Source organism: Ovis canadensis, chromosome 5, assembly GCF_042477335.2.
Source record: "Ovis canadensis isolate MfBH-ARS-UI-01 breed Bighorn chromosome 5, ARS-UI_OviCan_v2, whole genome shotgun sequence".
NCBI classification, from domain to species: Eukaryota; Metazoa; Chordata; class Mammalia; order Artiodactyla; family Bovidae; genus Ovis; species Ovis canadensis.
Window position 1 is genome coordinate 79691419 of NC_091249.1, and position 15005 is coordinate 79706423.

Genomic DNA, 15005 nt, shown 5'->3' on the forward strand with positions numbered 1-15005 from the left:
CTCAAATAAGTCATAATATTCTCCATTCTAAAGTTCTTTGATAGGTGAACAATAAGTACTTTTCCATTTTCTGTGATATATATCCTGTGGCAAGGAAATTGCTACCTCCAAAAAAATTATTTTTTGAATTTTGGAAAGATATAATTGCCAAGGATCCCATGTAGTCAGACAAAACCTACCTCAATCCAAGTTCTTTCCTCCCCTTAGTCAGTGGCCTGGGTCCCAGGATGACAAGATTCTGAGCAGCTTCCTTTTTGTGTGTCAGATTTGAACTCACTGGGCTTTGCCACTTCTCCATTTCTTATCCTTTTCTAATAATCTACATTAGTTATTCAGCTGCTTTCTGCCATTACCAAGCAAGGTTTGGAATTTTGTGAAGCGATAAAGGTGAGCTCTATTGGAAAATAAGATTCTGGCTGCTAGTGGAACATCTGAATGCATGGTTGTTCTATAAATGACTTTTTCTGCTCATAGTCCATTGATATTGCTTCAGGGAATTGGAGATTTGGATAAATATTTTCTTGGCTTAATCCTTTCCTACATTCCAAGCTTCTCCCCTTTCTTCCCTCAGACTGCCCCCAACCCCTGGCAGCCATCCATTCATACATTCATTGATGGATTTACTTCTTGAATATTAACTGAGTTGCTATTACATAGGAAACCTTCTGATAACCTCTGACCTATATTTCAGTGATAAAAAATATCTGAACCTTGCCCTCCAAGTTCAACTCACAAACTAGTGGAAGAGGTAAGATACACAAACATACAACCAAAACTCAAGGGAAAAAGAATAAATACAGCTCAATGTATTGCATACCTCATATTGCAGTTGATTACGAGATCATGGAATTAATCAGTAAATCTTAATCATTTTTAAAAAATATAAATTAAATAGGAAATACAGAAGTGAATCACATGTTAGTTTTGTGAAACTTTTATTTAACTTGTAAGTAAGTGTATGTGTGTGTGTGTGGGTGTGTGTATAGTCATGGTGTAATATGTAAATTTTCTTTTTGTTTGTCTTGTTTTTACTATATGCTATACTCAAAAGTTTGAAGAACCGTAAAGACTTGACCAGATAGAGAAATGCTTCTCAAACTTAATGTGCACATAAATCACCTAGAAATGTTGTTAAGATGAAGGTTCTGATTCAGTTGGTGTATGATGCGGCCTCAGATTCTCTTTCTGGCAAGCTCCCTGGTAATACTGTTGCTGCTGGTCCACATAAGACAATTAGAGTGTCAGAAAGACTATTTCCAGTGGAAGAACCTGAGGAAACCCCTGAAGCCATCATTTGTGACTTTAAGAGCATCCAAGGGATAAAAGAAAACAAGATTTTCCCTTCTCTTTCTGGTTTTTGCTTTTGCTGAATTGATAGAAATCTTTAGTCATTCTTCTCCAAAGTCTGTTGCTGAGCTGCTCCCAGTTGCTTAATGTTGAAACCAAAGGCCCAGATAAGCTTCAGATCAGTTATTGTGAAAAGCTCTGCTGTTGTCTCTGAGGGTTAGCCCCAGTTTTCAATTATTTCTCAAGCACATGTGCCTTTCCATACAGTGTCCCCTGCAATTAATGGCAGAGTACTTGCTATGAAACAAGCTTTTAAGAGCAAGGATAGAGAGTTTCATTTGTTTCACCTTTACCTGCCATTACATTTCATCCAGCTTCCATCACCTGCACCTGATAGCTGTCTTGACCTCCTAATGGTTTTCTCCGCTGGCAATTTCTTTTCTTTCTTCTTTCCCCTCTCCTTCATCTCTTCCCCTTCTAATCCATCCTGTACAGGGACATATTGATCATCCTAAAACGAAGCTTTCATTATTTTCCTTTACTGCTAAAAACCCTTCGTGGTTCCCCATCGCCTAGGCAAGCACTCTGCTCCTGCCAAACTTGTTTGCTGCTGCTGTAACATGACCGTCTTCATCTTTTAGTGACCTCTCTTTCTCCCCTTGAAGGATCTGGCTTTTCCAGATATTTGAATTCTGTCTACTCCTTCGAAGTTAGCTTAAATTCCACTTCTTTCATGAAGCCTTTTTTTTTTTTCCCCCTTTTTTGAGAAACCTCAAAGGGAATTAATCTCTCTTTCTTTTTGCTATGTCTCAGCACAAGGCTGAACATAATTCGTGTACTGGTACGTGGCAGACAAAACCTAGGTTTGGCAGTAAGAGACCAAAACCGGAAGTGTCTTACCATTGGACTGTGTGACCTTGGACCGTCCACGTGTCTTCTCCGAGCCTCCATTTCCCCATCAAGATAACGAGCAGATTGGAGCCTAAGAACTCTCAGTCACTGTGTGTGTGCCCAGTGACATGCGCATTTTGTGGGGTTTTTTTTTTGGTGATAATTTTTCTTAATTTAATCATACTTCTCGTTTAGTATTGAACCATTACTCATGTTTTAAAGTATTTAAAATTCTCACACAAGTTTGTCTTTCTTAATCCCATTAGGAAGGAACCTCATTTAACTGTGGGAGCAATGAGGCCCAGGAAGGGCCTATGGAAGGGTCCTCAGAGCAGAGAGGACAACGCAACTTCCAACCACGGAGGGCCCCATGATCCAGGACATGGCCCGGCATCGCTCAAAGTGAGCCTCATTCAATATCGGTCAATTGATTGGAGGTTGTGAGGCCCATCTTGCAAGACAACTCCTCTCTCCCTGGAAGGAGGAGTACCTTGGAATCTGTGGGTTAACGGGAAAGTCCTTACTCTGGGGGGAAGGTGGGGCAAGCCGAAACAGGCAGATCTCTCACCCGGGGTTTCTGAAACCCATTCTCCGCGGGGGGAGACGTGACGGTGTTCAAGGATACTTGGAACCTGTCCCTTTGGCGGAGACACGGAGCCTCCTCCAGCCGCTACTCGCGGCGGATCCTGTGCAGTGGAGCGCCCCCGCCCCCGGCAGGCTCCCTCCGCTTTGCAAAGGGAGGGGGGAGCTGGGGAAGCCTTGCACACTAGTCTTCCTGGAGCTGCAGACGAGGAGCCCCGTGCCCTCCCGAGCCTCTCAGCGGCTTCCCCTCGGTGTGCAGGCTCTCCTCGCCACCCCCACGCAGGCTCGCCCTCGCTCCCTCCCTCCAGCCCCGCGGCCGGAGCGCGCACACCGGGGCTCCGGCACGTGGGCGCGCGGGAGGCGGCGGCCGCTGCTGCCGCTGCCGGAGCCCAAGCCCGAGCCCCAGCCGGCGAGATTACCCTCCATGCTGCCTGCTCTGCGGCCGCCTTCCGCTCTGCCTCTGGCCGGAGCCCAGCCCCGCGAGCCGGTGAAGCCGCGGAGGGGAGGACACGGACAGGAGGAGGGGCGCGGCAGGCTGGGGCGAGCCGGGCTCTGAGCAAGGGGCGCCCGCAGCCGGGAGGAGGCAGCCGGGCGCTCTCGCTCGCTCTCTGCTCCAGGCGCTGCTAGGGGTTCCAGGCGGCGCGACGCCGCTGCACTCTTTCTAGGCGGCGGCCAGCGGAGGTTTCCCGCAGCCGGCCCTCATTCCGCCGGCAAGTCCCTGTTTATCCCGGAGGACGCGCCCGGCCGCCCGAGCTGAAGCGAGCGCGAAGTCCGAAGTCAGCCCCCAGCGTCGCCAACTTCCCCGGGAGCCCCTCTCCCCGCCGCAGCCTGCCCCAGCCCTGGGAGCGATGCGCCCCCAGCCGGGCGGCGCGCCCTCTGCCAACTCGCCACTCATGGGATTCACCGCCCTCGGCTGCCCCGCTTGGAGCGCGTAGCCTTCGCCGCGTGGCCCGAGAGAGGAGCGAGACACCAAGGCGTTTCGTGGATTCCGCGCGCGCGCGCGCGGGTCTGCTGGGGTCTCCTGCGGGGCAGCGTCCATACCCAGGGGTGAGTAGCCGGGTCGGTCCAGGCGGCTCCCTTTCCCCGTAGGTAATTGCTTGCAGGCAAGGCAGGGAGACTGGAGAAAGTTGAGTCTCCCTGCACCTATCCTGGGATTTGGCAGCGGAACGCAACAGTGGTTTTCCAATCCTATTGCCTTTGGGGCTTCCCCGAATGCCTTCATTTCTAAACCTAGGAGGGAGACCTCTTCCGCTTCCCGAGGAGAAAGGGGGCTCCCTAGAGCAGTCCCCTGACTGTTCCCCAATCAATTTGCCATTTGTGGCTTTTCAGCCGCCCGCGCATTAAGCAGGCACCCAGCGTATGCGCTTAGAGATCTGCAGCCACCTGGGTGCTCTCAGAGACCCAGGGCAGCCCGCGCCCCTAGGGGAGATCTAAGCGTGCTTCATTATAAGCAACAGCTGGGATACAAGGAACTGTGTATGTGGGTGATTGGGAGTGGGAAACGAAGCCACAGGAAAAGGCGCGAGTGAAATTTGTCTCTCACTGACGGGTAGGGTACCCTGGGTGCCCCGCTCCGCGGTTCAGGTTTGGGGGCGCAAGATCTGGGGCAGCCGGACAGAGTCCAACAGGTGGCCTGCGCGGGCTTCCTGGAGCCGGGCGCGGAGGAGGGGAACCGCTCCCTCCACAGGGCCGAGGCTGCTACTTCTGGGGGAGGGGGGCATCTGAACATGGGTAAAGAAATGAGCTCTCTGCTCTCAGGCCCGATTTGGGGTGAGTGTGTGAGGCATCCAAATGCCTCCTGTCGGAAAACAGCGGCCTCATTGTGTGCCTGACTGCGGTTTCAACTTGCAGGCAACTGAGGGGGCATTCAGCTGGGGCGACGCGGACTTGGCTGGTCCTCAGATGCCAGCCCGGCCTTCTTCGTGGCCCCTGTGGCGGGTATTCTAGTTCCCTAGGCTGGGCAACGAGCCAGACCTCAGCGTTTTGCTCCTCTATGTTCCCCGAAGGGGAGGGGGTTGTTGCAGAAACACCCGGGCAAGGCACGAGTTTATTCTTCTTTACCTCTCTGCTGCACATTTATCCTAAGACTCAGATGGAAGTATTGGGTTGGAGTGCCTGGGAAGGGTGTGGACAGGTGGTGTGCGTGGGTCAGTGTGAGGACAAGTAGTCTGAGAGCTGGACTGAAAGAGAATAGAGGCCGTGTATCCCCCACCCACGGAGATGCACAATGACAGAGGGCGGGGCAGCGCTTTGAAAAAGTTTCTTTTGAATGCACCATCCTTCCAGTAATGTGAACTTGAAGGCAGTGGCACTCCAAAGTGGCATCTTGCCTTGTCAGCTGTGTGGCTTCCTCCCTCAGTTTGTTCATCGGTAGATTGGGGACAGTTATCTTTGCTCCTGGCAGAAGCCTCTCTGTAAAGGAGATACTTAAAGATGGGTGTCAGGTTGGAAGAAGAGAGAGACCCTGGGGAAGAGGTGTGCGGGGAGACAAGTTGTCTGGAGGCACCATGCATAGGAGACACTCACTTTTCACTCAGATTTTGTGTTTGGAGGAGGTTGATTGGTTTTAAGGAGATTAATGGAGATTTTGAAATGCTAAAGCTTTCCCAACACCCCCTTGGCACCGCCACTCTGATGCCTGCCAGCGAGCTGTTTGTTCTACGGAAATAAAGTGACGGACACTCAAAATGCAAAAAGAACCCTCCACTGCTTGTGCTTGGTCCAGCAGTTTCTCCTTCAGGGGAGGCTCTAGGTACTACAGCAGTGTAGCCTTGCTGTTGCCGCTCTGTAATTGCTACTGCATCTTTCCAGCCCCCATTTAGTGCCCCTTCCAAGGAGTTATCCTCCTCACTCCTCACTCTGGGACTCTGGCAGCAAATTGTCAAGGGTTTTTAAGTAGAGTGAGCCCCTTGATTTGTAGAGGGCGCTGGCTGATTTCACAGGGCCAGCCTGCGTGGCTGCCCAGAAACCTGACTCCTGGAGGTTTCTTATTAGGAGGGGAGCCAGGAGCTGGGACATCAAGAAGAAGATTGGACAGCAAGGTGTTGTGTATAACAGAGGCTGGAAAGAGAGATACATGGATAGATGTACAGAAACCAAGAAGCAGGAAAAGGAAGAGGCAGAGAGACACACAGAGGCAGAACAAGGGAGGAATCGGAGAGAGACAGACAGAGGCAAAATGAGAGAGGGAAAGAGAGAAGGAAGATACAGGGTAGATAGGGCAAAGCTTAAGAAGAGTGAGGAGTGAGAAAAGTGGGAATAAGGAAAAAGAAGGAAAAGATATCCAAAGAAAAGAACGTAAGCAAAGAAGGCCTAAGGAGACAGGAATGGGAACCAGGTAAAGAAGCCAGGTGGGGTGGAGAGGAAGGGTGGAGAATAGAGGAGGCAGAGGAAGCAGGAGGCACTTGCTTTTGTATTGAAGTTTTAGAAACCACACTGCCATTCCAAGGATGTTGGCATAATCCACATCCTTAAGTAGCCAGCCCTGGGTGCATGAGTGTTCCTCTGGGGAGTCCTGCATTATGCGAAATTGGACACCCGCTTGGAACCCAGCTGCATTGGAGATGACACGAGGATAAGAAGTCCAGATTTTTGGTAAACACGCAGACGCACAAGTTCATTTGCCTTCAGTTTTTTTTTTTTCCCCCCTGGGTAAACACAGGGCTGGAGAATTGAGGGGCAGGGGGCTGTATCATGAGAGCATTTGCCACTGATTCTCTAAACCCGGTTTAAGGGAGAGTCTCTTGGTAGCTTCTGAGAAAAGCACAGTACTGGACGCGCTGCCCCATGGGGCTCGAGCCAATATGGCCAGGAATGTGCTAATTTAATGAGTGCCCTGTGGATTCTAAAGCAGGGTGTCCCTGAATCACACTTTGATAAACATACTATAGGTGGAATAACACCCTTCTCTAATTTGTCCCCATGTTTCCTCTTAAGAGACACAGTTTAATGCCTCACTCTGGTATCTGCCCCCCCACCCCGAGAAGCTTTTTTCTTGTGAGTTTCTCTTGATAAAAGACAAGCCTAAGGATTGCTCAGCCAGGGTTACCTTGCCCTGAACCTCATTAATCACAGTAGCTCCAGGGGACAGCAGACAGCTCTTCTGGTTGACCTTGTCAGGGTGTTCACAACCAACAGGTGTCGGACACTCGGCGGGACCCTGTCCTGGACAGTCTGTGCACTGTGTACTTAAAACTCAGAAAAATCTGTGCCATAGACTTTGTTACCGTTGTCAGCATTTTATAGTTCAGGAAACTGAGACTTAAAGAAATTATTACTTGTCCCTGTAAGTTGTCTGTGACCCAGCAACTGGGAAGCAGCAGTGAGGAAATGTGACCTGGATTTGGTAGACTCCAGGGTTCAAGACCCTGATGCTGGGAGGGATTGGGGGCAGGAGGAGAAGGGGACGACAGAGGATGAGATAGCTGGATGGCATCACCGACTCAATGAACGTGAGTTTGAGTGAGCTCTGGGAGTTGATGATGGACAGGGAGGCCTGGCGTGCTGCGATTCATGGGGTTTCAAAGAGTCGGACATGACTGAGTGAACTGAACCAGGGTTCAAGGTCCTAATGACGTCCTGTGCTGTCTGCTAGTACTTACTCCATTCTAGACTGATGGAATCAAAGATCTCAGAGATCTTTCCCAGGCACTCTCTCTCCCCACCTTATCAATTGAGGAAATTGAGAAGCAGTTTAAGTACTGTAAAGAGACTTGCCAGAGACCCTACAATCAGTAGATGTCAGAACTGGGACCTGCCCTGATATCTCGAGTCTCAGTCCAGCCTTCTCGGCACTCACTACACCAGTGGTTCTCGTGTTTGGCTGATCCTTGAGGTCAAATGAACATTCAATCAAAATGCAAGTGCCCAGACCCTACTGGAGGCTTACTGAATCAAAACCTTTGGGAAGAGAGCCCAGAAATCTGTATTTTTAGTCCCTGCCTCAACTCTGCATCCGCCTAGTACCGTTTGCCCCAGTTATTCTCTAGCCCTTGGCATCTGACGCCGTGGATCCCTTTCAAACAGCTTCGAGAGGAGAACGCCAAGCCCCTCCTGCTTCTAGCAAAACACACACAAAGTAGTATACTCTCTGCCTGTTGCAGGCCACGCTGACGTACCATGGGTAGGGAAACAAGCTGGTCATCCTAGAGGCAACTTTGAGAGCTCTTTGAGGGGTGTAGCCATCACAGTGATGTTTGTTAGATTTGGTTTTTCCTGTGCCAAGTTGGAAGTGTTTAAGGAAGCATCAAATGCTGCTTCAGTGCATCAGTGTCAGTATTTTTAGTAATGCTTGACACAGAATGACACGGTGAGCCAGGCCAATGTGCTGCTGTGTCAGAGTGTCAAGCCCTGTATCCCAGTTTAGTGGATCTAGCTGTGGGATAAGAAAAACCGCTTTCCTCCCCTTTATTATCATGCTTTTGACTCCTCTGGGATATGTCAGTGCCTCCTTTTGCAGGTAACAAGTTGCCATCACACCCACGCTCTTTCTAGCACACTTAAATTGTTTTCTCGGTAACCTCAACATCTTTTCCCTTCTGTTTCATTGAAAAGTGGCCAAAGGTGCCAGACATCTTGTCCAGCAAACTGTTTTGTCATCTTCCCCGGTCCAAATTTATTTTCTGAATCTGTTGCTTTTAACCCTGACCTCTTATTCAAGGATGGTAATTGAGCTGAGGTAGAACTGATAGGCAGCTGTGTGATACATGTGTTGTAAATAACCACAGCTGTTTGTGAATGGGATTGCAAAATGAGGAGAACTTACAGTCTTACACTCACAGTGTCTCCATCTTCAATAATCTAGGAATATTTTGACTACTTCAGAGGGCAAAGCTGCTTTTCTGCATGGCTGGTAGAAGTACAAGGTGGAAAGAAACGCTGAATGGTTAAGACTTGGGCTTTGAATGCAGACCACTAGAGGTTAAGGCCTACATCTTGTTGGTTGTTATAACCTTAGTCTGGTTATTGAACTTGCCCGTGTCTCCATTTTTTATCTGGACGTTGATGATGATAAAAAGATGTCCTTTCTATGTATGCTGCTATGACTTATCTTGGTCAGTGATTGAAGTGCTGAGCCCAGTGTCTGGCACGTGGTAACGACTCATTTGTTACCTAGTATTTACTAAACAGAAATCACGTGCCAGGTTCCATTAAATCGAGGATAAAACTAATATCACACCAGTTAAGCAACTTGCCCAGGTCACCCAGATCTTAAGTGCTACACCCCAACTTGTGACCCAGATCTGTCCTTTTAAATTCTTCTGACTTACTGCTACATTGATATGAGTCACTGTTCTTTCCTTAAACATTAAGACAGAGTATTGCATATGAAGCATACTCTGGTTTGTATTTTAATTAAACCCAGTAGTAGAGTGTCAGAGCTATTTTAGTGAGGATCTTTTGAATTTGGGGGGATACATTTTAGGTGGTTAAATCTCCTCCAAATATTTGCTTTTGATTTCCCAGCAGTTTGGAAGAGTTTTCATGTATCCATCCCCTTCTGCTTGAATAACTTCTACCTGTTTTAAAAGTCTCACTGTAGATTCTGTTTGGGAAAATCTCCACTTGACTCTTCAAGTGTTAGTTGCTTAGTCATGTCCAACTCTTTGCCACCCTATAGGACTGTAGCCTGCCAGACTCCTCTGTCTACAGAATTCTCCAGGCAGGAATGCTGGAGTGGGTTGCCATCCTCTCCTCCAAGGGATATTCCTGACCCAGAGATTGAACCCGGGTCTTGTGCATTGCAGGCGGATTCTTTACTGGCTAAGCCACCAGGGAAGCTGACTCTTCAAGGGCTGAATTAAATGTCTTCATAATATGTTCCTTCACTTACATTGTAATATGTACCCATTTGCTTCTTTATATCCTCAGTCTGTAAATGTTTCTTGAGATCACGGACATGGTCTTAATTGAAGTTATATCCACAGTGCCTAGGATAGTATGTGACATATAGAAAACTTACAAAATATTTTTGAACATCTAATTGAAACTTTGAGCTAATTCTGGATGTCCCAGAAAAAGTGGCCATTGTCCTTAAATTCTAAAAGGATAACATCCAAATGTTGGAATTGAAAACCTTGCTATATAATGTGTCCCCAGAGGCTTTAAGTTCTTTAGATGGAAGAGGAATGTTACAGTATCAGTAGTTGTTGATTAACTACCTTGGTAGCTTTGGGCAAGTTCCATCCTGATGTTGCTTACGATGTAATTAGAAGGGACATTCTGATTTATAAGTTAATGTGATTTTATCTGTACATTTAATTAGTTTCTCAGAAAGGCACTTTTGTTCCTCAGCCTAAATGTTTTAAAAATTAATAGGCTCCTGGAGTTAGAACCAAGGTTAGAGATAATCTAGTTCTACCAGCTTGTACAAGAGACAAGAAAACTGAGATTCAGAGAAGGAAAGAGGTTTGCCTGAAGTTACCCAGCGAGTTAGTGCCAGAGGCAACGTGAGACCCAGAGGTGTTGGCTGCTTGCTCAGGACTGTTTTTTTCCTTTTTTAATTAGAGTATAGTTGATTTACAATATTATGTTAGTTTCAGGTGTATAGTGAAGTGAATCAGTTATCAATGTATTCACTCTTTTTTAGCTTCTTTTTCATAAAAGCTATTATCGAGTATTGAGTCAAGTTGCTTGTGCTATACAGTAGGTCCTTATCAGGTGTCTATTTTATATAATAGTAGTACCTATATTGCCCAGGGATCTTAATGCACAGCCGAGAGTGATGAACACATCAGTGGTGAGCCACTTGTTTGCTTTGAAGGCATGCTTGCAGGCCTTCTGCATGTATATAGCCTGAACTTTGCAAGATTTCAAGATAAAGCTCATACTGAGAAGGAGGAAAGCGGGACTAAATGATTTGCTGCCAGGGCAAATCCCAAGTGTCAGAGATGTTTGTGGAAGAGCATCCTGGCAGGTTCTACGTTGGTAAAGCCTTGTGGATTTCTGGAATTCCCAGTCTGCCTTCCAAATGAGGAAATATGACCTGACAGGGATCTTCCTTTGATGTCATCGAGGGTGATATTTCAAGGAGACATGGAAGATGTATGGAAGTTCATTGCCAAGCTCCTGACACAGTTTCAGATCACTCTTCCCTTCTTTTTAGTGCTTTCATTTTTTAAAAGATGGACACAGTCACCTTAGGACCCTTCTCTCTACTTCTGGGGTGCCTTGGAGTCTGACTAAATAGACCAGCCTAAATATATCCTCAGACACAGAAATGTGTGCAGTGTACTCTGACGTTGTTAACACACAGATCTTTGTCACATGGTGCCAATATTATGGAGACAGTTAAGACACAGATCATTGGTGCGATGTATTGTGGATGATCCTTTGGAAACATTATAATTAGTGCTGACAAGGCAGTAGAAATAGCTCAACACAGCACCTTCCCTGACTCCCAAAAGGCTTGCCAAGTCAACCCAAAGTAACAAGACTTTGATTATTCAAGGAGAGAAGGCACAGTTAAGAATTCTCTTTGCCCCTCAACTGTAGTCATTCTGAGATTATTGGTGCTGTATTTTGTGTTTTTTTTGTTGGGGGATAATTGATTTACAATATTGTGTTGATTTCTGTCGTACATCAACATGAATCAGCCACAGAAATACATATGTTCCCCACCTCCTGAACTCCTCTCCCACCCCATCCTACACCTCTAGGTTGATACAAAGCATGGGATTGAGTTCCCTGAGTCACACAGCACATCTCTTCTTGCTATGTATCTTACATATGAGTAAAGTAAGCCAGAAAAAAGAAAAACAAATATTGTGTATTAATGCATGGGTACGGGATCTAGAAAGATGTTACTGATGAACCTGTTTGCAGGGCAGCAATGTGCTGTGTTTGATTTGCCGTCCAATGGCTGGGTGCAGGGGAGAGGCACCTCTTCTTATAGCTTCAGTACCAGAATGAATTGCTCCCTTCTCTAGCCCGTCTGGGTGCTTGCAGTTCCTCTACTTGAAATAGTTCGGGATTTTCCATGGTCTTCTATTAAAATGCAAAACTTCCTATGTAGATATCAGTTAGTTGCTTTAGCTGTATAGACCTAACATTCCACCCCATACTTCTCATATTATGGAACCATTTTGACAAGTGTTAAGGACCACCAGCACAGCAGTTACTGCTTCTCTTGATGCTGCTAATGTTTGTGTTTATTAAGGACCTAGGGGAATGGCTACCCACTCCAGTATTCTTGCCTGGAGAATTCCATGGACAGAGGAGCCTGGCAGGCTCCTGTCCATAGCATATCAAAGGGTCAGACATGACTAAGTGACTAACACTATTTGTAGTTGAAAGGCTTTATGGAGGGGCAGGATCAGTGATGAGGGGCCTGTGGCTCTCTTCTGTGAACCTTTACAGACTTTTTGACCAAATGCCTGGGGATAAGATCCTGGAGGATGGAAGAAGCATTGATGCAAACTTGGGTGTCTTTTATTCCTATACATGTTTCTCTCTAGGCTGCTTCCCCTTCACAACCCAGAGGGCATTACTCTTACATTTAAAGGCATTAGTGCAAGCACCAGTGAAAGTCTGGTTTTCCCATGCTTCATGTGCAAAGACCCCTATTCTAGAAACTCTGATGATTGCTGGGATGGGGGCAGAATTTTTTTAAATGGTGAATTTTAACTTTTTAACACTGCATATGAGTAGTAAAAATCTAAACTCTACAAATTGGTAAGAAATAAGCGTCCGTTCCTCCCTTAACCCAGTTCCTCCTTTCCCAGTACAAGCGTGTGTCCAGAGTCTTCTGGTTTTTCTTTGCTGTATGTAGGAACAAAAAGCACGTGTTTTTTCTCTTTCACATATATAACATGTATGCTATACCCTTTTTATTTTAATTTAAATCGTATATCATAGTGATAGTTAACATAAATTTATATTGAGCTACTGGGATTTAGCTGTAGTCAGTTGTAGTGATTGAGTAACTGTGGAGCTAACCTGCCTCATGCGTGAGTGTGTGTGAGTGAGTGAGAGAGAGTGTGGGAGAATGGGGAGAGGAGGGAAGGACATGTGGGGCTTTTTGTACAACTACCAGCAGTTATTTGTTGAAGACCTATTGTCCTTGGCAGAGAAGGTAATGGCACCCCACTCCAGTACTCATGCCTGGAAAATCCCATGGGCGGAGGAGCCTGGTAGGTTGCAATCCATGGGGTTGCTAAGAGTTGGACATGACTGAGCAACTTCCCTTTCACTTTTCACTTTCATGCATTGGAGAAGGAAATGGCAACCCGCTCCAGTGTTCTTGCCTGGAGAATCCCAGGGATGGGGGAGCCTGGCGGGCTGCCGTCTATGGGGTTGCACAGAGTTGGACATGACTTGAAGTGACTTAGCAATAGCAGTATTGTCCTTGGGATCCTGGGAAGATAGGGGTAGTGAAGACATTGCTTTTATTCCTGAAGAATCTGGAGCCATCATTTATTTACTCCAAACAGTTCGAGAATGATAAGCAATTGTGTATTACTGAGACTTAAGCCACATGCTGTCCAGGAGGCATCTGCTATGAGATCACTCCCTGCAAAAAAGGAGAGCATGTGCAAAGGCCCTGGAGTGGGACTGTGAGTGTCACAGTCAAGAACCAGCAGGGAAGCAAGGGGTGCTTGAAGCAGAGGGCTGCAGTGGCACATGTGGATTCCTAATGTACAGGTGTGTAACAGAAATAAAATATTCCATCTAACCTGCCTCAGCTAGGTTTCTATAGAAGGTTTAACGAAGGCTGTGTGACTATTTCCAAGGTATGAGATAACAGATTTTACTTTACAAAGTCCAGGATTTTTCAGCATAACTCTCCTGCCTATTACCCTAGTGAGTTTGAAGGAAGCATAAAAATGTACCCGGGAAACAGGTGTTCAATGAAGGAACATACACTTGAACAAATGAACTAATTAGAAAGTGAACTCACTAGTTTGGTTTGTGAAAAATAATGGACGAGACAGGCAACTCCATCCTGATTGGAAGGCAGGAAGTTTCTGAATGAAGCGTTTTAAGTTATCACCTGGGATATGCCATACCAGCCAAAGTGGGGAGAAAATTTTACTTCATACTCAAAATTGCAGGTTTTTTCCTTTTTAAAATCAGTTGTTTGGATGGCAGTAGAATGAAATTAAACAGCACAGAGGATTCCAGTTCCAATTCCAGTTCAGTTGCTCAGTCGTGTCTGACTCTCTGCGACCCCATGAATCACAGCATGCCAGGCCTCTCTGTCCATCACCAACTCCCGGAGTTCACTCAAACTCATGTCCATCGAGCCGGTGATGCCATCCAGCCATCTCACCCTCTGTCGTCCCCTTCTCCTCCTGTCCCCAATCCACCCTCCCCTATCCTTAATGAAGGTTTTGGTGTGATTGTCTCAGTGTTACTCTCAATAGCTCAAAGAAACAGAAAGCGGCTGTATCAAAATGCTTGAAATGTATCAGTATTGTTTCAAATGACACTTTTTAAACAAAAAATGTATCTCTTAATGCCTAGCTTTTTATTTGTATGCATCACAGTGAAAAGTGTTATAAAGGACCACTTGATTTTGAGAAAATATTTATACTGGATGCTTTCTGTATGTTTATTTCTCTTAAGAAAAAAATAGTAATGAAAAACATAGTCCAGGTGAGTTCTTTTTCAGATGCAAGATCACTCACACTGAAATCCTTTTTGTACTCAAATTGTGTCTGCCAGTCTTAAAAGAGGGCAGTCAGGATAATATGATAAACTGGCCCGTGTGTTCAATCTTAGCTCATCAGAGCTGCGCCAGAATTGACATTTTTGTACAGTATGGCTTGATGCTCTGATTACAAATTGGTCCTGAGTAGCAAGGCTCTTTGTAATTTTATTCACTAAGGGATTGTGCTTCTATCATTAGGCCTGTTTTGATTTTGAAACCTGAAGGAGGAAATATACTTCTGGTCCCCTTTCTTATTTAAGCCAGTGTGTGAGAGACATTCATATGGAAAGAAATGTAATCTATTGTATGCAAAAATAAGAGTTTCATCTTCCTTTAAGGCAGTGATGATAGCATTTCTCTGCCCATTTCTTCCCTTCCTTCCCTTTTTGCAAAAGCAGCTGAAATTGTAGTTTTACGAAGGATATTAAGTATTTATTATTTCTCATTGTTGATTTTATTTGTGATAAGTGGATGGATTATTTTGGAAAAGAGTAGATCTCTAATTGTAGGTCTTTTGGGCTTGTTGTCAAGAATTCTATTTTTAATTCAGTTGTATGAATTTTTTACACAGTGAAATTACTGAGTATTTTTTTTT

General features: G+C 46.0%; 1 protein-coding gene across 2 annotated transcripts in view; it reads left to right on the forward strand.

The window, feature by feature from the left end:
* Positions 1 to 2377: 2377 nt before the first annotated feature.
* The window catches only part of SGCD (sarcoglycan delta), a 1056171-nt gene continuing 1043543 nt past the window's right edge, over positions 2378 to 15005 (forward strand). For both annotated transcript variants that reach the window (XM_069592487.1, XM_069592486.1), the window contains exon 1: positions 2378 to 3807. The gene's annotated coding sequence lies outside the window, so the exon portion shown is untranslated. The remainder of the gene's footprint in view (positions 3808 to 15005) is intronic.